The sequence below is a fragment of the Puma concolor genome, chromosome C2 (assembly GCF_028749965.1).
Source record: "Puma concolor isolate L17-30 chromosome C2, mPumCon1.1.hap2, whole genome shotgun sequence".
NCBI classification, from domain to species: Eukaryota; Metazoa; Chordata; class Mammalia; order Carnivora; family Felidae; genus Puma; species Puma concolor.
The window spans coordinates 119,680,404-119,706,884 of NC_141675.1; the positions used below are offsets into that span (position 1 = coordinate 119,680,404).

General features: G+C 34.5%; 1 long non-coding RNA gene across 1 annotated transcript in view; it reads right to left on the reverse strand.

The window, feature by feature from the left end:
• Positions 1-3,030: 3,030 nt before the first annotated feature.
• The window catches only part of LOC147577509 (uncharacterized), a 93,657-nt gene continuing 70,206 nt past the window's right edge, over positions 3,031-26,481 (reverse strand). The window contains exons 3-4 of the long non-coding RNA XR_015255839.1: positions 25,403-25,466; positions 3,031-3,229 (exon numbers count right to left, since the gene is read on the reverse strand). This is a non-coding gene — a long non-coding RNA (uncharacterized LOC147577509). The remainder of the gene's footprint in view (positions 3,230-25,402; positions 25,467-26,481) is intronic.

Sequence of the window (26,481 nt, forward strand, 5' to 3'; positions counted from 1 at the left end):
TTCCCATCTTTTCTCTACCATTGTTAATTTCTACCACCAGCACATGAGGGTTCCCTTTTCTCTACATACTTGCCAACACTTGTTATTTCTTACTTTTTTGATAATAGCCATTTTGACAGGTGTGAGGTGGTATTTCACTATACTTTTGATTTGCATTTCTCTGGTGATTAGCGATTTGAACACTTTTCATTGTCTGTTGGCCATCTGTGTATCTTTTTTGGAGAAATGTCTATTCAGATCCTCTGCCCAATTTATTTGGATTGCTTCTTTTTTGTAAATTTTGAGTTTCTGGATTCTTTATATATCTTGGATATTAGTCTCTTATCAGTTACAGCATTCACAAATATCTTTTCCCATTCAGTAGATCACCTTTTGGTCTTATTGATGGTTTCCCTCACTGTGCAAAAGTTTTTTAGTTTAATGCAGTTCCATTTGTTTATTTTTATTTTTGTTGTCCTTGCTTGAGGAGACAGATCCAAAAAATATTACTTAGACCAATGTCTAAGAGTTTACTGCCTGTTTTCTTTTAGTAGTTTTATGCTTCTGGTCTTACATTTAAGTCTTTAACCTATTTTGAATGTATTTTTGTATATGGTGTAAGAAAGTGGTCCAGTTTCATTCCTTTGCATCTAGTTGTCCAGCTTTTCCAACGCTATTTATTTATTTATTTACTTATTTATTTATTTAAAAGAGATTGGTCTTGAGGCCCCTGGGTGGCTCAGTCAGTTAAGTGTCTGACTGGGCTCAGGTCATGATCTTGCAGTTTGTGAATCTGAGCCCCATGTTGGGCTCTGTGCTGACAGCTTGGAGCCTGGAGACTGCTTTGGATTCCTTGTCTTCTCTTTCTCTACCCCTTCCCTGCTCACACTGTCTCCCTCTCTCTCAAAAATAAGTAAACATTAAAAAAGAAGTTTAAAAGTGATTGTCTTTTTGCCATTGTATGTCCTTGCCCCTTTTGTTGTAGATTAATTGACCGTATAAGTGTGGGTTTATTTCTGAGCTCTCTATTCTGTTTTATTGATCTATGTGCCTGTTTTTGTGTCAGCACCACATTATTTTAATAACTATAACTTGGTAATACAGTTTGAAATTAGGGAGCATGATATCTCTTTATCTGATATTATTAAATGTTTGGTCATCATGGAAACTTCTATATGCTGCCTCTTGTTCAGAGAAAACCTTGGGTCTTACTTCAGAATACATGGGGTTTCGTTGTCTCAGGAAATTCCATTCTGTCTTACTTATACTTATTAAAATAGACATCTCATCATACATTCATCCATTTTTAATCCATCTATGAATTCATCCAACCATGTACCCACCATCCATCCATTGATCAATCTATGCACTCACTCAATTTATCAACTCATTATTGAGAACATAATTTAATCCAGGCTTACAATGTTGGAGAGACATACATTTAACCCAATTATAATATACTGAAGTAAGTATAATAAACAAGTTGCATAAATATGCATCACAAAGTTGGTTGAGAATAGCAAAAATTACCGGCAAGAGGTACCTAAGTATTTCAGGATGATGTGAGAAGACAGAATGGAAGAAATGACTTGTGTAGAGGTATGAAAGAATGTGAAGAATGGATAAAGCAAATTTGCTGCTTCTATGAGAGTATGTATGTGTGTGTTCAGGGAGTCAGGAAAAAGGGGGTAATAAGAAATGAGGCTGGAAAATTGATGCCATCAGATCTCAAAGGGTTCTATATGCTGTATTGGGTATTACTGAGTTAAAATAAAGTCTTTATAGGACAGATGTGAATTCATAAGCTCATAAAGCAAATATTATCATGGGATCGTGATATCCATTAAGAAATTTAAAATGGCTTTTATTTTTTACTGTCAAATTAAACTGAATAAGCTTTCCTGTCTGACAAGTTTGAAATCATATGTGGTCTGTAAATTGAAGAAGTTATTTAAAGTGAGAGAATTACAAAAAGTGATCCACACATAGTTTACATGCTAAGTTGAGGGATTAAATTAATAAAAATAAATAACTTGGGGAGCCTGGGTGGCTCAGTGTGTTGAGCATCTGATTTCGGCTCAGGTCATGATCTCACGGTTTGTGGGTTTGAGCTCCATGTTGGGCTCTGTGCCGACAGCTTAGAGCCTGGAGCTTGCTTTGGATTCTGTGTCTCCCTCTCTCTGCCCCTCCCCTACTCACGCTCTGTTTCTCTCTCTCTCAAAAATAAATAAAAACAATTTTAAAAAAATAACCTGAATATTAGGCCAATAAGATTGATTAACAATGGTTACTTCTTTAGGGGTGGATTATAGGAAACTTTTGCATTTTATTTGTACATCCTTATAGTACTTGTAATTTTATATCAACAATATTATATTGATTTAATAAACATAAAAAAGTGAAATAATTTCCTATTTAAGGAAAAGTTTGAAGAAAACTATTACTATAATGGGATATTCTAAAAGCTGAAAGTTCAGCTTAATTACATTTCAGGGACTTTGTTAAATTTTCCTTATTTGATAAATGCTTTGTAGGCTTCACCAATTTTAGCAGCATTGTAATCTTAGTAAGGAGCCCTCTAACAGAGCTATGTACCTAGCAATTCTGATTAAATTTCACCTTAGAGAGCATTCAATATTATTCGTTACAGAAATAAGAACTCAGAAAAATCTAAAGACATGACGCAAGTCCTTTGCTTAATTGAAATAATGATAGCAAACATCCACCAATATTATGAACGAGTGCAGACAAACTATTATGAACTAGTTTAGACAAAACTCTTGTTAATTTCATGAACAAAATCAAAACTACTTTGAAGATCTCTTTTAGATGAACAAACCGTTTCTATGACAGGATATTCTAAAATAAATGTGTAACGGATATACAGTGGAGAACAGATAAAATTTTAAATGATTAAATTTTGATGCCAAGATCATTTACATAGTCCAAAAATTTAAGGTAGGTAGATCTACTTTTAAATTTAAATGATTTAGAGTTCTTTCAGCTAATTAATTTGAATAAAGATACAAAGAATGTTCTATCCTGGGCGACATGATATAATAATGTCTAGCACTGTGGCTGGAACACATTAGGCAATCAGACAAAAGGGTAGATGGACTGTAAATACCTTCCCTGAAGCTCTGTTAGGTTCCAGGTCCCTCTGCATTCTTTAGGAGGATGTCCAGGCTGCAGCTGTGACCATTAATTAGCATACGTATTGAACAGGTAAGGCCCCTTTTTGTTAATGGCTCTGGGATGAAAGAGAATGACAGGTAAACAGTCAGAGGTCTTAGATGAAGCAGCACTGGGAGAAAGCAGCATTCAGAGGCCAGTAGGCCATCTGTCATTCCCTAGCAATGTCATTGTCCCAAAGTGGATGAAATCAATGATTCACAACAGTTTCTCTTCCCATTTTATTTTAAAAGTATTTATAATTTAGCAATATAGGTGACATTTTAAAGCACTCTTCTGGTAAATACTTCTTTTGGAAGGGCTTCAATTCATTACTACTATAAATCACTTTCTCATCTCACCGGCTAGTGTTTCTTTCCCCCCATCTCTCCTTTTGGTACAGTGTTATTAACCCATATCTTACTTCTGCATTTCCCTGAACTGTTAGAAAAATGCATGAAAAACTTCATCAAAGTGTTAACTTCATTTTAAGGAACTTTTAAAAATGATGAATGCTCACTACATAAAAGGCTTTTGATCTACAACACTTTTACCTACTTAATCTGGAAAATAACAGGAAATTTAAAGATGATAGTTGAAAACTATGAGAACACAGGAACCACTTAGTTGAACTTAGTACCTTTTTTCCTATAAAGTGAACTTGCTATAAATTTGCTAAAGTCCAAAGATATGTTTTGTATTGTGGGGAAATTAGTCCCAACAATCAAACCAATGTTTTTGAAGGAAAAGAGTAGGATACAACATCAGTGGAGTATATACTTCATATATATGTTTCACATATATTATCTCATTACAATTTCACAAGAATCTCTTTGGATTAATACTTTTAACTTCATGCTATCAACAGAGAAGTTAAATAGCTTGGTCAGAGTTACCCAATTACTAAAAGGCAAGCTCACATCTGTTTGTGCCCACTCTACGTTTGTGCATAATACGTGCTTGTGCCTTTTCACTATAGCTGCCTCTGAGTAGATAATATTTACAATAATTTTTGAGTTTTACAAACTACTTAATCCCTTTAATCCTTTATGGCTAATATCTAATTCAATATTTTATTTATTTGTTTATTTTTAATATTAGTATTTTTTTTTTTGAGAGAGAAAGCACACATGTGTGTGAGAAAGTTGGGGAGGGGCTGAAGGAGGGAGAGAAAGAGAGATAGAGAGAGAGGGAGAGAGAGAGAGAGAGAGAGAGAGAGAGAGAAAATCTTAAGCGTGCTGAGCATGGACCCCAATGAACGGCTCAAACATGACCATGAGATCATGACCTGAGCCGAAATCAAGAGTTGGATGATCAACGGATTGAGCCACCCAGGTGCCTCTCTAATTCAATATTTTGGGTCATCAGCAGAAATAGTACTTACTATTCATACTAGTCACTGGGCCTTAATCATAAGCCAGGCCCCATGCTACTGGTATTATACACACTATCCTATTCTCTCAAAAATTCTTAGAGGTGGTTAATAACAACCAACATTTGTGTAGCCCTTCTAATGTGCTTGTGATTTTTCTCAGCACCTTGCACATGTTAACTCACTTACACATGTTAACTCACTTAATTTCATATGGTGGTTCTTATTTTTTCCACATTTTGCAATTGAGAAACATGAGGCAAAAGGAAATTGGTATCTTGGTCAAGGTAAGCCAGCTGGTAGGAGCAGAGATGAGATTCACATCCAGATTATCTGGCTCCAGAGTCTTTGTTCTTTACTTTGTTGTTGTTGTTGTTTTATTTATCTTTTTTTTTTAATTTTTGTTGTTGTTGTTGTTTTAAAGAGTAAACAATTTAGGAAAGTTAAGTCACTTGAGGAAGATGATTTAGGGATAAATGATCAAGTAAAGCCTGTAACATAATGTGTACACACAAGTGACTGATTTCAAGGAACTATATGCATCTTGCTTATGCAATATCATAATAAAATTAATGATACAACTTATATTCGTTGATGACTATGTTTCGTCTTCTTAGAGGAAGAGTGCAAAGCATAACTCTCTGAGATCAGTCAGGATGAGTCTTATGAAAAAATCATAGATTGCTGCCATGTATTGCAAAGCAGTGTTGTTCTAAAGGACAATTAGCATAGGTCTGGTTTTTATACAAACATACAAATTTGTACTAACAAGCTAAATATTCCCAGGCCATGCTTAAAAACTTCTTTGTGTGGTCAGGTGTTTTAGCAGTTACTTGCTGCTGTTGACATGGTGTTTAAACCTAGCAGTCCTTAATTTGGTATGTTAGAGTCAAGTGTCAAAAAGATGAGACAATTGGTAGTGTTTCTCAAACGAGAATCTGCAAAACTCTGGAGTCTAAAAATGTCTATGACGGCTTGTTTTTCTTTAAAAAGAGTTAATAATTGCTTAAATTTATGCATTGTGAATTGAAAACATTATGGTATCTGGAATCTTTTTTGGAGAATGATGCAGAATGTGAACAGACATGCATGTACTGATTTATGCGGTTATTGTAATGGCAGAACTGGTGCTAGAATATTCAGACCAAATGATGCTGAAATACCATTCACTGCTCATAGCTAAAGAATGACTCCTGAGACATTAAAAAAAAAATAAAAGTGAGAAAATAAGATGGCTTTTCAACTCATTTAGCATTTTGCATTTGTGTCTTTGTTTCATAATCTTTTCGAATAAGTCAGAGTTTAATGTTTTCACTACCACATCAGATAAGGATAAATCTGAAATTATATTTGAGGCTAGAGCCACCTACTTAAGTAAATGGACACCAGAAAGATAAAATTTGGTTTTAATAAGAACTGGAGTTATAAAGACGGCTAGTTAATCATTGCTCAGAAGAATTTTGGTTGAGGAAATTATGTATGAAGTAAGCAGTTTATCTAGGCTGCATGGCATAATGGATATACAGTCAGATTGGATTCAGGAGAGTTGGGTTCACTGGCTGATTTGCCATATAAATCGAGAGTTGTACCCTATCTCTGATTTCCAATTTTCTCTTTAGTGAAATATGTTAAGTTGAAAAAGGTTTTTTCAGATGTCAAATACCTGTAATTTAATAACCTACAGTTCCATAATAAAGGCAATGGTCTTTCTCTCTCTCTCTTTCTCTCTCTTTTAGTATGTTAGTGACCCTCTTCTTTTTGGAGAGTTAATCAATTTCTCATAAAAAAACTGACAAATATGGCAAGTGATGGTAGCATACCATTCTTTATTTTTTAATTTATTATTAAGTAATTAATTTATTTAACAATTATTTATTTTGAGAGAGACAGAGACACTGCGAGTGGGCAGTGAAAGAGGGAGAATCTGAAGCGGGCTTCATGCTGTCAGTGCAGAGCCATGCTGGGCACCAGCTCATGAAACTGTGGGATCATGACCTGAGCTGAAATCAAGAGTTGGCCGCTTAACCGACTGAGCCACCCAGGCACCCCAGCATACCATTCTTTATTAAACAATTGTAATATTAGCTACATCACAAAAATATTTACCACTCTGCCTGAGAGATCTAGATGCAAAAACAACTGCTTTCATTGCAGGATAGGTGAAAACAAAACAAACCTCCTCAAAAAAGGTGCACAACATTATTTTTCTTTGTTTAAAAAGGTTGAATTGGGGAGCACCTGGGTGGCTCAGTTGTTGAGTGACCGACTCTTGATTCCAGCTCAGGTCATGATCTCATAGTTGTGAGATTGAGCCCCGCATTAGGCTCCGCGCTGAGCATGGAGCCTTGCTTAGGATTCTTTCCTTCCCTATCCCTCTGTCCTGCCCCAACTTGCACGCATGCATGTGTGCTCTTTCTCCCTAAAAGAAAGAAAAAAGAAAAAAAGAAAATAATAAAGTGTTTAAAAACCAAATAAAAAGGTTGCATTGGAATATGCAAGATTTTCTATATAATTAACACCACAGGTGAATCTAAGCTGAAAAATAATGGCTTGAAAAAATGTACAACTATTTTTGGAACACCTACTGTGTACCAGAAACTGTACTGGGTAGCTTTGCAAATATTAACTCATATCAAGCCAGTGTTTTATCCCCTTGTTTAGGATGAGAAAACTAACAGAAAAGTGAAGTAAAAAAAAAAAAAAGCCAAAATTTAATCCCACGTCTCTACCTTTGTGGCAATCATAAAGCAAGCAAACATAGTGAATCTGGATATTAAAATGGAAAATTCTAGTGATATTGGAAATAGAAATGTTAACTAAAAGAGATCTAGGTATTTGAAACTTTTAGGGAAAGTGCTAATAACAGAATTAAACTAACTTCGACTCTTTTGCAGTATATTCCCTTTTATAGTTTTTCATACTCTTTCTCAATATCTTTAAAGTTTCATAACAACATCTCTCAATTATAAATCTTTGCCTTATTATCTAAGTTAAATAAAATTCTATCAGTGAGATGATTCATCCACAATCATCAGAATTGAAGTCACAAACCTATTGATGAGCTCGAATAAGAAATGAGGATGCTGATATTAGAAATGTTGCAACACTCATGTGATTTTAATGCAATTCTTCCCCTTTAGGTTTCTACAAGACATGGGGAAGAAGAGAAGATATCCCATGGGAGAGTGAACATAAGTGTTGAGTTGGCACTTCAACAGAAATATGAGCTTGACTTAAATTTTCTATGTTTCTCCCACCCCTGCCATTATACAGTAGTCAGAGGTTAATTGCAAATGATGGCGACTGTGAAGTTACTGAGTTGAAAAATTCCCTGAAGTAATTATGTATTAATGAATGGAACAAAGAATTTAATGACAAATTGGAGACCGGAATAGATAATTTTATGGGCATCCATCCATGAAAAAGAGCTAAATAGGTATCATATAATGAGATGTAGCAATGCATCAATAAAACGATCTTAAATGATAATGAGTCTGACAGATAAGAAGTAAAACATAAAGAGGATTCAGAAACCAACAAGATAGTAAGCAGATTATTTGCAGCGTGCATCGGACTACCAAATCGCAATTCTATTCAGACAATTAAAAATCATGTACAGTGTCTGCAAGAAAAGGAGAGAACTTGTAAAGCTCCATTTTTAAAAGAAAGGTGCTGCTAAATCTTGGAAGATGCACCCAAATGCCCATAAACTGGTGTCTTTACTTACCAACACCTTTCATCTGGCCTGGATGACCTTCTCTCCCTGTAGTCGGCAAATGACTCCCCAGGTCATTTATGTCAGTGCAGATGTTTACATATTGTGTTTGAAAATATGTAAATGTTTACAATGTATAGAGAAAATATGGGAGTAAGGCATATAATACATTTATGCTAAGTTTAGGAATAGTTTTATAATCCTCATGTAACTTGGGTGTGTTTGTTCATTAAGTTTGTAAATGTTGAAGGTAATTTGACATTAAAGAATCTGTCATGTTGAATTTGTCATTTTAATTTGAATGTTTAAGAAAACGGATTGATATTGAACTTATGGGTTTTATTTATTTATTTATTTTTTAATTTTAAGTAGGCTCTACACCCAATGTGGAGCTTGAATTCATGATCCTGAGATCGAGTTACCTGCTACTTACTGACTAAGCCAACCAGGCACGCATACACTTATGGTTTTTAATTTGAATTTTTAAAAGATTACTTATTTGATGTTATAATTTTGGTTTTAAGATGAAATAATTAAGAGATATACTTTTTGTACTTAGGATTTTAACTTGATAACTGCAAGAAAAGAGTAGTTGTTTGTATACAATATTTTATTGCTTAAATATTTAATACTTTAAAACTCTAGAAATTTAGACTTTTAAGGTTTGTAAGTAGTAGTTAAGTGTTTAAGAGATTGTTTATTAGATTTGTAAATCTCTCTTGTTAGGTGTGTGAAATGCTTGAGAGACTTGGATGTGTTAAAATTTGTAATTCTAATTTAAAATGTCTAAGGAAATTGAATTAATCAGGCTTATAAATGCTGCCAAATGTTTAGGGGAAATTAATCTGCCAAACTTATAAGTCAATTGGGCGCTGATCAAAGAACAAAGGGAGAACTGCATGTTTTTTATTTTAACAAAAATACTAGATTTATATGTACATTTATTAGATAGGATTTCTCTTTGAAGATTTAATAAGAATTTAAATTGCAATTTTATTAAATTGAATGCAAATTAAAATATGCACCACTGTCAGCATTCTTTTTATATATCTGCATAAAATTTTCTTCCTGTACATTAAGAAATGATTGATTTGAAATGGAGTGGGGAGCACATTTAGCAGGAACTCACTTCAGTCCTAGCATGGGTATCAATATGCGAGTACTTTTTTGAAAAAAATGAAACTTCATTTTGCATAATTTGGAATAATGTAAAGTGCCTATCACCTCCCATCATATCACAGGGTGCATGATATGCTTATGACATTACTGGGGATATAAATCTTGATCACTTAGTTAAGGTATTGCCAGGTTTCTCCACTGTGAAGTTACTATTTTCCCCTTTCAATTAATTTTTTTATGTTTATTCACTTTTGAAAGACAGAGAGAGACCAAGCACAAGCAGGGGTGGGGCGGAAAGAGAGGTGGACACAGAATCTGAAGAACGCTCCAGGCTCCAAGCTGTCAGCACAGAGCCTGACGCGGGGCTCTAACTCATGAACCTTGAGATCATGACCCCAGTGGAAGTAGACGCTGAACCGACTGAGCCACCCAGGCGCCCCTCCCCTTTTAATATTCTATACTAAGCCCAGCCCATACTTAAAGGAAGAAGTTGGGAGTTAAGCTCTACCTCCTGGAGGGACAGCTATCTATTTATATTATTTGGAACCCTTCTGTAAGGAAGATTTGTTTCTTCTCTCCCAATTCTTCACTAACCTCTTAACAACTCCAATCTCTAAAATTACCTGTGGCACCTCAAAGGATTGCTAAGGGGATCCATAATAGACATGAGTAGATATGAAGTTCTATAAGAACTGCAAAGTTTTAAGCAATTATATTCCCTGAGGTATATTTTTGAAATTAAGTTTTAAAGCATATATTTAAAAATAGCAGTACATTGGGGCGCCTGGGTGGCGCAGTCGGTTAAGCGTCCGACTTCAGCCAGGTCACGATCTCGCGGTCCGTGAGTTCGAGCCCCGCGTCGGGCTCTGGGCTGACGGCTCGGAGCCTGGAGCCTGTTTCCGATTCTGTGTCTCCCTCTCTCTGCCCCTCCCCCGTTCATGCTCTGTCTCTCTCTGTCCCAAAAATAAATAAATGTTGAAAAAAAAATAAAAAAAATAAAAATAGCAGTACATTTTATATAAGTGTGTTAAGGTATTGAGTAGTACCTTGAATTATTTTTGCTTCTTTGAGATGTCACAAAGAACAAACTCTTCATCAATGAAGGGCAGGTTACGGACTATTGACTGGGTAACACAAACTCTTTAAAAGGAGCACATTGCATAGGTGCTATCCATGATTACATTATATTATGTGGGTCTGTGCTGGACAGTTCAGGATATAAGGTACATATAAGGTAAGAGCCACACATATAACATAGAGTTCTAAACTTCCCACTAAAATCATAAGATCACCTTTGACAATTTGATATTGGGAAAAGAATGATAAAATATTTTAATGGAAATTTACAATAGTTTTATTACATTAATGAAATACAAATTATATTTTCAACAGAGGTCCCTGATGTAAGACTTGCGATCTAAATTCAAAGGCTATCATGTCTAAATCACAGTTATTAATCTCATTTTCATATTAGAATTTCACTTGTCAGACTCAGCAGGCTGGCAATTACTGAGTGCAATAAGTTGCAAGTTATTAAATAATCAAATAGTAAATGTCAAATGATCAAACATGGGCTCATTTAAAAGAAATAAGAAAACAATCAATTTGCTATAGTCTGGATCATTAGACAGGCCAGCCTTGTTTCAAAAGATTCTTTTAACTTCCTAAATTTTTCTTGTAACATTGCAAACCTAGATATGTGAGATTTTTTTTTTTTTTTTTTGCCTCTAAATCAGTCAGAAAACTTGTCTGAATTTGGAGAAAAAAAATATTCTCTAGGCTTAAATTGGTAAAACTTGGTCTTTTGTGTTTTGAAAACCTTATCCTCAACAAATTCTCAACAAAACACTAGCAAACTGAATTCAACAATACATTGAAATAATTATTAACCATGATCAAGTGGGATTTATTCCTGGGATGCAAGCGTGGTTCAAAATTCACAAATCAATGTGATACATCACATCCATAAGAGAAGGGAAAAGAACCATATGATCATTTTAATGGATGCATAAAAAGCATTTGACAAAGTACAACATTCATTCATGATAAAACTCCTCAACAAAGTAGGGTTAGAGGGAACATACCTCAACATAACAAAGGCCATACATGAAAAACTCACAGCTAATATCATCCTTAATGGGGAAAAACTGAGAGCTTTCCTCCTAAGGTTGGGAACAAGACAAGGATGTCCACTCTCACCACTTTTATTCACCATAGGACTGGTAGGCCTAGCCATAGCAATTAGACAAAAAAAAAAGTATTCAATTTGGTAAGGAAGAAGTCAAACTTTCACTATTTCCAGATGACATGATACTATGCATAGAAAACTCTAAAGACTTCACGTACACACACACACACACACACACACACACACACACACACACACAACTGCTAAATGAATTCAGTACAGTTGCAGGATACAAAATCAATGTCCAGAAATCTGTTGTATGTCTATACATCAATAATGAAGTGGCTGAAAGAGAAATTAAGAACACAATCCCATTTATACTTGTACCCAAAATAATAAGATGCCTAGGAATAAACCTAACCAAAGAGGTGAAAGACCTGTATTCTAAAAACTATAAAACACTTAAAATAAGTTGAAGATGACACAAAGAAATGAAAAATATCTTCCGTGCTCATGGATTGGAAGAACAAATATTGTTAAAATCTCCATACTACCCAAAGCAATCTATGAATTCAATGAAATCCCTGTCAAAATACCAACAGCATTTTTTTACAGAGCTAGAACAAACAATCTTAAAATCTGTGTGGAACCACAAAAGACCCCAAATAAACAGAACAACCTTGAAAAAGAATGGCAAAGCTGGAGGCATCACAAGTCCAGACATCAAGTTATATTACAAACCTGTAGTAATCAAAACAAAATGGCATTGGCACACATAGATCAGAACATAGAACAGAATAGACAATCCAGAAATGAACCCAGGATTATATGGTCAATTAATCTTTGACAAAGAAGGAAAGAATATCCAATGGGGAACAAACAGTCTCTTCAACAAATGGTGTTGGGAAGACTAGACCACTTTCTTACACCACACATAAAAATACATTAAAAATGGATTAAAGAGCTAAATGTAAGGCCTGAAACCATAAAAATAACTTCTTTGATATTGGCCATAGCCACTTCTTTCTAGATATGTCTTCTGAGGGAAGGGAAACAAAAGCAAAAATAAACTATTGGGACTACATCAAAATAAAACGCTTCTGTACAGCAAAGGAAACAATCAACAAAACTAAAAGGCGTAGTACAGAATGGGAGAAGATATTTGCAAATGATATATCCAATAAAGGGTTATTATCCAAAGAACTAATACAACTCAATACCCGAAAAACAAATAATTCAATTAAAAATGGGCAGAAACACATGAACAAGCATTTTTCCAAACAAGATATCCAGATAGTCAACAGACACATGAAAAGATAATCATTATCACTTATCATCAGGGAAATGCAAATCAAAACCACATTGAAATATCATCTCACACCTGTCAGAATGGCTAAAATCAACAACACAAGAAATAACAGATGTTGGTAAGGATGTGAAGAAAAAGGAACCTCCTTGCATTGTTTTTGGGAATGCAAACTGGTGCAGCTACTGTGGAAAACAGTATAGACGTTCCTTAAAAAGTTAAAAATAGAACCACCTTATGATCCAGCAATCACACTACTGAGTATTTATCCAAAGAATACAAGAAAACTAATTCAAAGGGATACATGCACCCAATGTTTATAGCAGCATTATTTACAACAGCCAAGATACGGAAGCAGCCCATGTGTCCATTGATTGATGAATGGATAAAGAAGATGTGGTATAGATGTATATATACATACACACACAGTGGAATATTATTCAGCCATAAAAAGAATGAAATCTGACCATTTGCAATGATGTGGAAAGAGCTAGAGTATAATGCTAAGTGAAACAAGTCAGTCAAAGACAAATACATATGATTTCAGTCATGTGGAATTTAAGAAACAAAACAAACAAGCAAAGAGAAAAAATAAGAGAGAGAGAAATCAAGAAACAGACTCTTAATTATAGAGAACTGATGATTACCCTAGGGGAGGTCAGTGGGGAGATGTATTTAATACATGATGGGGATTAAGGAGTGCATTTGTTGTGATGAGCACAGGGTGATATATGGAAGTGTTGAATTACTATATTGCACACCCAACACTAATATAATATTGTATGTTAGCTAACTGGAATTAAAAACTTAAAAAAAGAAAAGTTGGAACAACCTGAAATCTAAAAATGAATAGTTTTCCATAATAACTGGGAAATGGAATGTGGTAGGATAAAAAATAGGATTTTTTTTGTATATAAATTTAGTCACTCACAATTTTATGAATGTATCTTCTTCAGTTCCTCCTAAAATAATAAGAATTATAGGGGCACCCGAGTGTCTCAGTTGGTTAAGCATCTGACTCTTGATTTCAGCTCAGGTCATGATCTCACAGTTTTTGAGTTTGAGCCCCATGTTGGGCTCTGAGCTGACAGCAGAGCCTGCTTGGGACTCTCTGTCTCCCTCCCTCTCTCTCCCTCTTCCACTCACACAGGAGACAGTGTGTACACTCCTACTCTCTCTCTTTCTCTCTCTCTCGCTCAGAATAAATAAACATTAAAAAAATAAAATAATAGGAATTATAGATGCTAACATTTCTCAATTTCTTATTTTGTACTAAGCTGTTAAATACTTTAAGCTCATTATCTCATTTAATCTTTACAACATCCTCAAGGCAAGTACTTTTATTTTCCCTATTTTTATGTATGAGGACACTGAGTTTTAAAAAAGTTATGTAGTTAGTAAATGATAAAGAAGGAATAGACTGTGAGCCTTGCTCATAGCCATTCATTATTTTGTACTCCCCAAATAAGGAAATAATCAGAATTCCTGATATAAAAATTGCGTCAATTAGGTGGATTTTTTTTGACAATCCATAAAGTCGATATTTTTATCTCACAGTGCTTTTTTTCTCATCTGCAATATATTTAGTAATTTCATGCTTCAACTTTAATGCTTTACAAAATATGTATCCACATCACTTCCCTGGGTTATTAAAATTTCAGTGGGCAGACTCATTAACGTAAATTTGGTAAGTCTTTGTGTTTTACTTCAACTATTTACTTTGGAAATTTCAAAACTTGGGGAAAATTGAAAAATAGCAAAATGAGAACCCACATAAGCTCAAATATATTTACAAATTGTTAATGTTTTGATATATTTCCTCTCTCTCTCATTCCCTCTCTCTTTCTCTCTCATACATATGTGGATACACTCCTCAATGCACGTATATAACATATATACACATACACACATACTTTTTTGGCTGAACCATTTTATTTATTTATTTTTTAATATAATTCATTATCAAGTTGGCTAACATACAGTGTATACAGTGTGCTCTTGGTTTTGGGGGTAGATTCCTGTGATTCATCACTTACATACAATACCCAGTGCTCATCCCAGCAAATGTCCTCCTCAATACCCATCATCCATTTTCGCCTTTCCCCCACCCCCCTCATCTACCCTCAGTTTGTTCTCTGTATTTAAGAGTCTTTATGCTTTGTGTCCCTCCCTCTCTGTTTGTATTTTTTTCCCTTCCCTTCCCCCATGGTCTTCTGTTAAATTTCTCAAGTTCCACATATGAGTGAAAACATATGATATCTGTCTTTCTCTGACTGACTTAGTTCACTTAGTATAATACCCTCCAGTTCCATCCATGTTACTGCAAATGGCAGTATTTCATTCTTTCTCATTGCCAACTAGTATTCCATTGTATATATAAACCACATCTTCTTTATCCATCCGTCAGTTGATGGACATTTAGGCTTTTTCTATAATTTGGCTATTATTGAAAGTGCTGCTATAAACATTGGGGTACAAGTGCCCCTATGAATCAGCACTCCTGTATCCTTTGAATAAATTGCCAGTAGTGCTATTGCTGGATTGTAGGGTAGTTCTATTTTTAATTTTTTGAGAAAACTCCACACTGTTTTCCAGAGTAGCTGCACCAGTTTGCATTTCCACCAATAGTGCAAGACGGTTCCCGTTTCTCCACATCCTCACCATTGGCTGAATCATTTTAAGAGTTAGTTATGGATTTTAATTTTAGGTACCAATCAATAAATTGGAGAAATATTGATTTCCCTGTTGATAAAGGGAATTTTCAACTTTCAACACTTGTGAGCCCTGCTCCTAGGCTCCCAGGGAAGCTATACTTTACCATTTACAAAGGTCAAAATGACTCCACAAAACCTCAAGTCATGGGCTCTATTTCTGTCCTGAGAACATATTGATTGTGCATCTTCTTAAAAAAATAACCAAAACAGAGATTCCAAACATAAAGATAAGAAAAACAAAAAAACCTCCCTGGTTCTCATAAGATTAAAGTCATACAACCTTGCACATACGGAAAACATGAGATAAAGTCTGTAATTTTCCAGAATGTCCCTCATCATGATGATTTGTAGCTCTTTATGCAGAAAAGTATACAGCCCTGCACCAAATGTTCCTTCCCCACAGTGGTCTCTTTGTGAAGATGGTGAATTGTAGGCAGTAGTCCTATCTTGGGCTCGAGTAGAACTCTTTCCCTTTCTCTTTAAAATTTAAAAAAAAAAGTTTGTTCATTTTGCATCGACAATGTAAATGGAGTAATCCAGTTAACATTTCTAAAATCAACTTTAACTCTTACCAGGTTTTCAATAATCACAATTTATCAAATGACAATGAATTTTTATTTATTCAACTTAAATTTTTGACATTATGTTTGTCTTTTTATTGATGTCTTTGAAAAATTTTTTAAAATATTTATATCTGAGAGAGAGAGAGAGAGAGAGAGAGAGAGAGATAGGCAAGGGGCAGAGAGAGATGGAGACAGAATCTGAAGTAGGCTCCAGGCTCTGAGCTGTCAGCACAGAGCCTGACGCGGAGCTCGAACTCATGAGCTGTGAGATCATGACTTGAGCCGAAGTCAAATGTTCAACTGACTGAGCCACCCAGGAGCCTTCTTGATGATGTCTTTTAAAGAGTACTAATTTTGGTGAAAAGCATATATTTTTTAAAATCAATTGTGTTGAGGTGTAACCTATGTGTAGTAAGCTGTGTCCACTTAAAAAATACATAATTTGATACATTTTTGACAGACATACACACCTGAAAACCACACCACAAGATCTGGAAGTCTTCTATCACTCTCCAATGTTTCCTTGTGTCCCAGTGTAGTCCATCATTCCCTTTGCTCTGAGTCCAGGCAACCACTTATTTATTTGTCAGTATAGATTAGTTTGCATTTCTTAGATATTTATACTAATGGAATCATATGTTGTGTACTTTTTTGTGCCTTACTTCTTACATTCAGCATCATGATTTCAAGATTCCTCCATCTCTGAGTAGTCCTTCAGAAACAACATAATTGTACATATACTTCCTCCCTGTACACTTGTCCCCACAAAATGAGTTTTCAACACGAAAGCATTTGTATTATGATTTGATTAAATATATACTCAATTGTTCTCAGTGAAGAGCAAATTTAAGTATAATGTGCATTTGAAAATACAATAGTATTTATTGTATCTTCAATACAATTGAAGATGTATAACATCTTCAATACTTCTAATGGCAGAATAGAAGAGGCCATATTAAACAGTATTGATGAAATGCAGGGCAGTTCAGTATAAATAGGATTTTCTATGCTTGGTAGGTGGAGTTATTTTTCCACCTTTTTATCATGGTAATTTTGAAGGATGATTCATATGATGAAATAACTTTTTATCATGGTAATTGTGAAGGATGATTCATATGATGTGTTAATTGGGGGGATGTGGCTTTTAAAAACATCATGTATTGTTTGTAACTGTGTGTATCTTCTTTTCTGTGTTGACTTTGTTATTCCCATGGTATTGGCCTTTTAAACTATGTGCCTCTGAGTCCTTTAATTTACAAATTTGTTATCTTAATAAACTTTGTAAAAATGAAAATAAAGTTTCATCCATCTGTTGAATGTATTCATAGTCTCTCCTTTTTATTCCTGAGTAATATTCCATTGTATGACTATATCACATCTCGCTTATCCTTTCACTGACTGATGGACATTTGAATTGTTTCCAGTTTGGGAGTATTGTGAATAAAAAAGCTATAAAAATTCATTTACAAGACTCTGTTTTCACTGTTTTGGATTCAATGCATAAGAATGGAATAACCGGTTAGGCAGTACAATAAGTCTATCTTTAAAATTTTAGGAAACTGTGGAACAATTTTCCAGTTATTACCTCATTTTTCCTCTATATCAGCAGTGTTTGAGAGTTCTGTTTGCTCCACATGTTCAGCAGCCCTTGGTATTGTCAGCTTGTTAATTTTAGCCATCCTTGCGTGTGGTGTTATCTTCTTATGAATTTTAACGCCAGTTCCTTAATGCTAATGATGTTGAGAGTCTTGTGCTAATTGGTCAGTCATCTTCTCTTGCAGAATGTCTTCTCAAATCTTTTGCCTAGTTTATATTGGGTTATTTAATTGGGGTCACAGTACATACTCTGTATGCATTCAATCTTTTTAAGTGTAATAACACTTGTGTTTTCTGTCATGTGGTGAATCTTTGTGACTGAAATGTGTATTCTGCAGTTGTATATAATAATCTATAAATTTCAGTGATGTCAAGGTCATAGAGTATTGTTCAGATTATCTACCTGTTAACTGATATTTTTTCCTAGTTGTAGGGATTACTGAAAAAAGAGTGTTAAAACCTCTTACAAAGATTGTAGAACCTTTTATTTCTCCCTTTAATTATGCCTTTATTTGCTTCATGTCATCTTAGCTGTCTTATTATTGTACACTTTCATGATTGCTATGTATTTCTGATGAATTGATCTTTTTATCATTATGAAATATCCTTTACCTCAGGCAGTATTTTAAAGCCTATTTTATCTGATACTAATATAGTATTTACAACCTTCTTATGCTGATAGATCTTTTTCCTTCTGTTTATTTTCAACTACCTGTGTTTTTATATGTAAAGTGTATCTCCCATAAACAGTATATTTGGGTATTGCTTTCACATCTATTGTGAAATTTTTCACCTTTTAATCAGACTATAATCTTTAATCCATTAACATGTCATTGATATGGATTTAGACCTACCTCTTGCTATTTTTAAAATATGTTCCTCAGTCAGACGAGGATTTTGTAGTTACAATTGCAATACATGTTACATCTGCATTATAATATTAATTTTTGCTTCAAATGGTTATATAATTTTAAATTAAGGAAAATATTCTTTTATTTTATCCAGATATTTATCATTTCCAGTGCTATTCATTTCTTCTCAAAAAACATTTCCCTTCAGCATGAAAACTTCCTTTGGCATTTCTTATAGTCTAGGTTTGCTGGCAACAAATTCTCTTAACTAATATTTTTGTTTACTTTTGTACTCCAAGGTTGTTTTCACTGAAAATAGAAATTGTGAGTTAACTATTTTCTTGTTATTATGTTTTTTGTTTTTTAATGTTTTTAATGTCATCTCTTAAATAACCCCCCCCACTACCCACTTTCTGGCCTCTGTGGTTTCCAATTAAGAAAGCTAGAGCGATGGGGCGCCTGGGTGGCGCAGTCGGTTAAGCGTCCGACTTCAGCCAGGTCACGATCTCACGGTCCGTGAGTTCGAGCCCCGTGTCAGGCTCTGGGCTGATGGCTGGGAGCCTGGAGCCTGTTTCCGATTCTGTGTCTCCCTCTCTCTCTGCCCCTCCCCCGTTCATGCTCTGTCTCTCTCTGTCCCAAAAATAAATAAAAAAACGTTGAAAAAAAAATTAAAAAAAAAAAAAAAAAGAAAGCTAGAGCGGGGTGCCTTGGTGGCTCAGTTGATTAAGAGTCTGACTCTAGATTTCAGCTCAGGTCATGCTCTCACGGTGTGTGAGTTCCAGCCCTGTATCCCTGCACTGGAGTGTGGAGCCTGCTTGAAATTCTATCTCTCTGCCTCTCCCCAGCTTATTCTCTCTCCCTCAAAGTAAATAAATAATTTTTTTTTTTTTTTAAAGTAAGCTAGAGGAATTGTTTCCCAAATGTAGTATGTTGTTTACTCTGGTTGCTTTCAAGATTTTCTCTTTATCTTTTGTTTTTAGGAGTTTGAGTATATTGTTCCTAGGCATGACTTTCTTTGCATTTATGTTTCCTGGGGTCTACTGGGCTTTAAGGAGTTCTAAATTTATATCTTTTACCCAAACTAGAGAGATTATCAGTCATGATTTCATCATATAATTTTTCTACTTCATTTTCTCTTTCCTTTCTTCTGGGACAGTAAGTACACATTAATTACTTATTTTGATCGTCTTTTCCAACAGGTTCTTGAAAATTTATGTTTTTATTTTTTCCCCTCTTTTCTTTAGATTGGATCATATCCACAATCTATCTTTTATGCTCACTGATTCTTTTCTGTCATCTCCATTATCCTATTATAGATAGATATCTATTGAATTTTCAATTTAAGATACTTTATTTTTATTTATTTATTTATTTATTTATTTATTTATTTATTTACTTACTTACTTACTTATTTAAGAGGGAGCAGGGGAGGGACTGAGGGACAGGGAGAGAGAATCTTAAGCAGGCTCCATGCCCAGTATGAAGCCCACGGCAGGGCTCAATCTCACAACCATGAGATCATGACCTCAGCTCAAATCAAGAGTCAGATGCTTAACCCACAGCCACCCAGGCACCCCAAGATTGATTGATTGATTGATTGAATTTATTTATAGTTTAAAATTTAAATCCAATTAGTTAACATATAGTATAATAATGTTTTCAGGAATAGAATTTAGTGATTCACCACTTACATAAGATATTTTATTTTTTAATTCCAAAATTTTGGGGGGTTTTAGAAATATTTTCCATATTTCTGTTGAGATTTTCTAAGTTGGTTTTCAATATGAGTATATTTCCCTTTGCTTTATTATATAGTTACAGTAGTTATGGAATGTCCTTTTCTGATATTTTTCACTTCTGGTACATCTTGGAATTGGCTTCTATTAATTGTTTACTTCTTGAGAGTGGGTGACTTTTCTTAGCTGCTTGTATAACTATTGCCTGCTCTTGGACCAAATCTACAATATTGTGAAATTCAAACCATTTTGGAATCTTCTTTCAAATTTTAGCTCTCCTGCAAGGGTCTCCACGTCTTTGCTCACAGTCCAGAGCTTTCCAGTTGCTAGTTTAATTTTGTTATTGTTCTATTTTGTCCAGAGTTTATTGTTGTTATATGCAGGAGTGTGAATCTGTAAAGAACCTTCCTCTTTTGCCATTCTGGAAACCAAAGTCCTGTGTGTGAACACTACTATTTAGCTTGAATGATTATTTATGTTTATGTTATCCATTTTTGCAACTTAGAATAAAGATATATTTAAGTAGTTTTTGATGAAAGTTTTATATGAAACTAGGTTACAGAATATATGTTTTGAACAAAGTGATTTTATGATTAAGATTGCAAATCTATTAATATTTCTTGAATTAAGAGAGAAATCATTTGAAATACATAGTAAAGTTAATTTTATTGAGTTAACCCTTAAATTATATTCAAATTTTCACCTTATAGATATATGAAAAATATTTTTTTAAATGTTAAATTTTATATCTCTTTTAAAAATAATGGGATATATCAGAATCACTGGAAAGGAAATTCCTATTTTAAAGTTATAGTTAGATAACAGAAAAAAATTACTATCATTAAAATTTATATATTATTAATAGTGTGAGAAATAAGATGTTTTAAATATAGATGTTTTAAATATAGAGGTTAAATAAATCTTGCTTATCTAACTAAATTTTACATACAAATAAATATATTGGCTAAGCTCTACAAGAAATGAATAATTCATTTTATGGAAATGTTAGTAACACTTTACATTAGAATAATATGAGAAATCTGTTTCTTTTACTGAAATTTTGAGAATCTTGGGATTGGCATCTTTTTCTTTAATGAAAGATTCTATATATTCCAGAATGTTGTTATGACACTATTACAGAAAATCTAATTAAATATAGCATCTAAGGAGGGGTGTGTGTGTGTGTGTGTGTGTGTGTGTGTGTGTGTGTGTGTAGTCTATGTGTTGGGGGCCATGGTTGACTATTGAACTACCAACTTGACATTAAATAAAATAATTTAACTTGTAAGACAACTCTAAAGTTATGGAGGATTATGGGTTAATACTCAGTAAAATAACAAGACATTAATGATATTTAATATCATGAGATATATCAATGTTAAGAATTATATTGTATAAGTGAAAATAGGCAATGAAATACGGTTAAATATAAACCAAGGTAAATATTTTATTTTTTTTTACCATTTTCTTTAATATATTTTTTAAAATTACATCCAAGTTAGTTAGCATATAGTGCAACAATGATTTCAGGAGTAGATTCCTTAATTCCCCTTAACCATTTATCCCATCCTCCCTCCCACAACCCCTCCAGTAACCCTCTGTATGTTCTCCATATTTAAGAGTCTCTTATGTTTTGTCCCCCTCCCTGTTTTTATATTATTTTTGCTTCCTTTCCCTTATGTTCATCTGTTTTGTATCTTAAAGTCCTCATATGAGTGAAGTCATAGGATATTTGTCTTTCTCTGACTAATTTCGCTTAGCATAATATCCTCTAGTTCCATCCATGTAGCTGCAAATGGCAAGATTTCTTTCTTTTTGATTGCTGAGTAATACTCCATTGTGTATATATACCACATCTTCTTTATCCAGTCATCCATTGATGGACATTTGGGCTCTTTCCATACTTGGCTATTGTCTATAGTGCTGCTATAAACATTGGGGTGTGTGTGCCCCTTTGAAACAGCATACCTGTATCCCTTAGTTAAATACCTAGTAGTGCAATTGCTGGGTCATAGGGTAGTTCTGTTTTTAATTTTTTGAGGAACCTCCATACTGTTTTCCAGAGTGGCTGCACCAGCTTGCATTCCCACCAACAATGCAAAAGAGATCCTCTTTCTCCACATCCTCGCCAACATCTGTTGTTGCCTAAGTTGTTAACTTTAGCCATTCTGACAGGTCTGAGGTGGTATCTTATTGTGGTTTTGATTTGTATTTCCCTGATGATGAATGATATTGTGCATTTTGTCATGTGTCAGTTGGCCATCTGGATGTCTTCTTTGGAGAAGTGTCTATTCATGTCTTTTGCCCATTTCTTCACTGGATTATTTGTTTTTTGGGTGTTGAGTTTGATAAGTTCTTTATAGATTTTAGATACTAACCTTTTATCTGTCATTTGCAAATATCTTCTCCCATTCCATCAGTTGTCTTTTAGTTTTGCTGATGGTTTCCTTCACTGTGCAGAAGCTTTTTATGTTGATAAGGTCCCAATAGTTCATTTTTTCTTTTGTTTCCCTTGCCTCTAGAGACATGGAGAATAAGAAGTTGCTGCGGCCAAGGTTAAAGAGGTTTTTGTCTGCTTTCTCTTTGAGGATTTTGATGGCTTCCTGTATTTTTAATAAAAATTGAAAATGAAAACAAATTTTTCCTCTTTCTGTATTCAAGAAAAAGAAAAGAAATGAAAAAGAAAAAAATAAAATTGAATAGATGGAGTGGCAAACAGACTGAAATACAATTGAAATAACATCGTTTTCCCCTAGAAGTCAAATTATGAAGCACTTCATAGTCCATAAAGTAAGCAGGCGGAGAGACTTGTGGTGTTCCTGAAGAGCGAGGTTGGCCCAGTTAGGCAGGCATTAGTGTACCAGCTCCATTCTCCACTAGATGGTGCTGCTTAGCTTACTGGGGTGGACTGTTGTGGCACTTGTAGGTGTATATGTGCATGCGTAGGAGGGGTGTCATCCAGCTACCCAGTCTCTAGTATCAGAACTCTGTTCTCCTCGATCAGCAATCATGCACTTGTCCTTTGTCTTCAGCTTCTGTCCACTCCCTGCTTGTACACTGTCTGTGACCAAGTTGTCATATTGCCAGGCGGCACCTCCTTCCTGAGTTTATCTCAGATACGGCTTTATTTCCTGACCCCTCGCTTCTGAGGGACTGCGGCTTTGACCTGCTCAGATCCTCTGGGGGAGGGTATCACTGAGAAATGGCTGGGTGCTGGCTGCACCCAGGAATGTGACATAGATAATGTCACCATTTTCTACTTCCAGCCTACTTTTTTTTCTTTTAATTTTTACTTATTTTTGAAGAAGAGAGAGAGACAGACTGAGTGGGGGAGGGGCAAAGAGAGGGAGAGACACAGAATCCCAAGCGGGCTCCAGGCGCTGAGCTGTCAGCCCACAGCCTGACGTGTGGCTTGAAGTCAGGAACCATGAGATCACGACCCAAGCCAAAGTCGGGTGCTCAACCGACTGAGCCACTCAGGTACCCCCAGCATACTTTTAAATTTAAAGAAAAAGGAACAGTTTTGTTGAAATCTATAGGTAACCAAGAACGTATCCATAGCATATATGATTCAAATGATTCTATATAATTACTGCATGCATACTTAAAAAGCACAAATCCAGACTTGTTTTTCACTATCTACTTTAAAATATTTATATTTCTATCTATATTCATGTAACATTTTGGGATGGTATTTATGACATATTTCTAATGAAAGATGAAAAAAATAGCAGACTTTCTCCTGTATTTCATAGCATTAACAAACTGAATACTGCTTTTCTCAACTATAATATGACACTTATACAATAGACTTTGAATAAAACTCAAGTTCAAGCAAAGACCTAGGGAAAGGTATAAACCAACTACTAACAACTTTTACATAATGGCTGGAAATAGCCTACAAGTATTTTCCCTGTTTTTATTTTTCTGTCTATTCTTGTTTGCATGTGTATGCATATGAGTGTGTGTATGTAAAGACTGAGATCAATACACAAGAGTAGATCTGAAAGCACAACGACTAATTTTTACTCAGAGAAAATGAACAAGCTTAAAAAGATACTGCCTCTGCCTTATCCTACACTTCTACCTGAAACAAAACTATGAGCAATAGAAAGAGTCTGATCCAGCTGGGGAAGGCAAAAATCCTCTTTTGTTATATCCCTATTCTGTGGAAAATCATTTTTGTCAACATTTCTGGGTCAATTACACCTTTTGCACCAAATGATTTAGCAGTTACTTAATGGGTCTACCAGGCTTTTACTGGGAAGGTTTCCACAGTCTTTAGTAATATCTACTTTTCTTCAAGGTGATTTGATAACCAACAATCTGGGTCATGAATAATACGTGAATGGTCTAATAAAACTCCATACATGTTTCAGCTTAATCTTTCAAAGCAAAACCTCTGCTCTAGAATGACTAATCTTATTATTGGCCACAAAAATGTCCTGCTAATTCTTACCTCTTAGCCTTCCCCTATATTCTCAGTCTATTCAAAATTCACTCATTTCTCAAGGTAATGCTCATTCTTCCTCCTCCATTAAAGCTAGGATCAACTGCCCAAGTCCATGTTTGTTTCCCATTTGTGAAGCATTTTAGAAACACTTAATTGCCAAGAGAATAAAACTGAGAGAGAAATTGGGGAAACCATAAAATTCATTTTACTTGAGGTCTGGAAAGAAGTAGAAATTTGGAAGTCTATGGGAAGGAAGGAGGTTTGCTTACTCCTCTCCCCTTTCTCTTATCCTTAGCTAAGAAAAAGACTATTACCTTTTGGTTGAATTATTAGGCAAGGCTGTTCCACGTTAGAGCTCATTCTCTATACACAGTACTGTACAGTAGCAGTTGGGAGCTTGAATTTGAGAGTCAGACATGGAGTCATGCTCTGCCTATAATAGTTGGAGCTTTGGATAGGTTAAATTCTCTAAACCCCAGGTTCCTTATTGGTAACATAAGACTAATAATAGTGTCTTCCTCATATTGTTGTCAGAATGATAAGATATAAGGCAAACATGCATTTATGGTGTCTGGCACCTAGCAATAACTTAATATTGTTTTATATTCTTCATTTATAATTCATGTTATGTTATTAATACTTTACATTAAAATGAATATTTTCTTAAATAATTTGTCACATAATTTAAAAATACTTTACCTATCTTTTTGGAATGGTTTTCCAGTGCCATGCATCAGTGGACACTCAATCGATATTTAGTGAACTGGAAGGAAAAGGGAAGGGAATGAGAAAATTCATTATCTACTCTGGACAGGCATTAGGCTAGATAATTCAGGCACATTATCTCACTCAATTCTTATAATATACTATGTGGTCACATTATCCTATTTGCTTTCATTACAGAGAAGAAAAACAGCTTGGAGACATAATATAGTTTGGCTAATGTCTCAGAACTTGTACAGGGAAAAACTATGGTTACTTTCCAGAGATTTTAAGTCATTGAAAATTTTTTATTCTTTCTACTTTATCAGTTTTTCTTTTTTAACTGAAATCAATGGAGTAATACCACCAAAAATGATGCTTTCTTATGACCTTTTTAGACATTATATTTAATATTCCTAGACCTAAAATTACTTTTTGGACGTCTGACTTTTTTATTATGATAAAAAGCTAAAACATAAAATCTCCCTCCTTAACCATTTTTAAGTGCATAGTAGTGTTAACTATATGCATACTGTTGTGCAACAGATGTCTAGAACTTTTTCATCTTGCAAAACTGAAAGTCTATACCTATTGAACAACCACTGGCAACCACCATTCTACTTTATGTTTCTGAGTTCGACCACTCAAGATACATCATGTAATCGAAAACATGCAGTATTTGTCTTTTTGTGATTAGCTTATTTCATTTAGTATATTGTCCTTATGTTTCATACATGTAGCATATGACAGGATTTCCTTCTTTTTTAAGACTGGATAATATTCCATTGTATATAACTACCATATTTCCTTTTTCTATTAATCCATCCATGGACATGTAGGTTGTTTCCAGCTCTTGGCTATTGTAAATAATGCTGCAATAAACACGGAGGTGCAAATATCTCTTCAAAATCCTGTTTTCAGTTTTTTTGGATGAATATCAAGATATGGTATTGTAGAATCATATGGCAGTTCTATTTCTAATTTTCAGAGGAATCTCCATACTGTTTTCCATAGCAGCTACACCATTTACATTGCCATCATCAGTGTACAAGAGTTCCCATACCTCCACATACAAT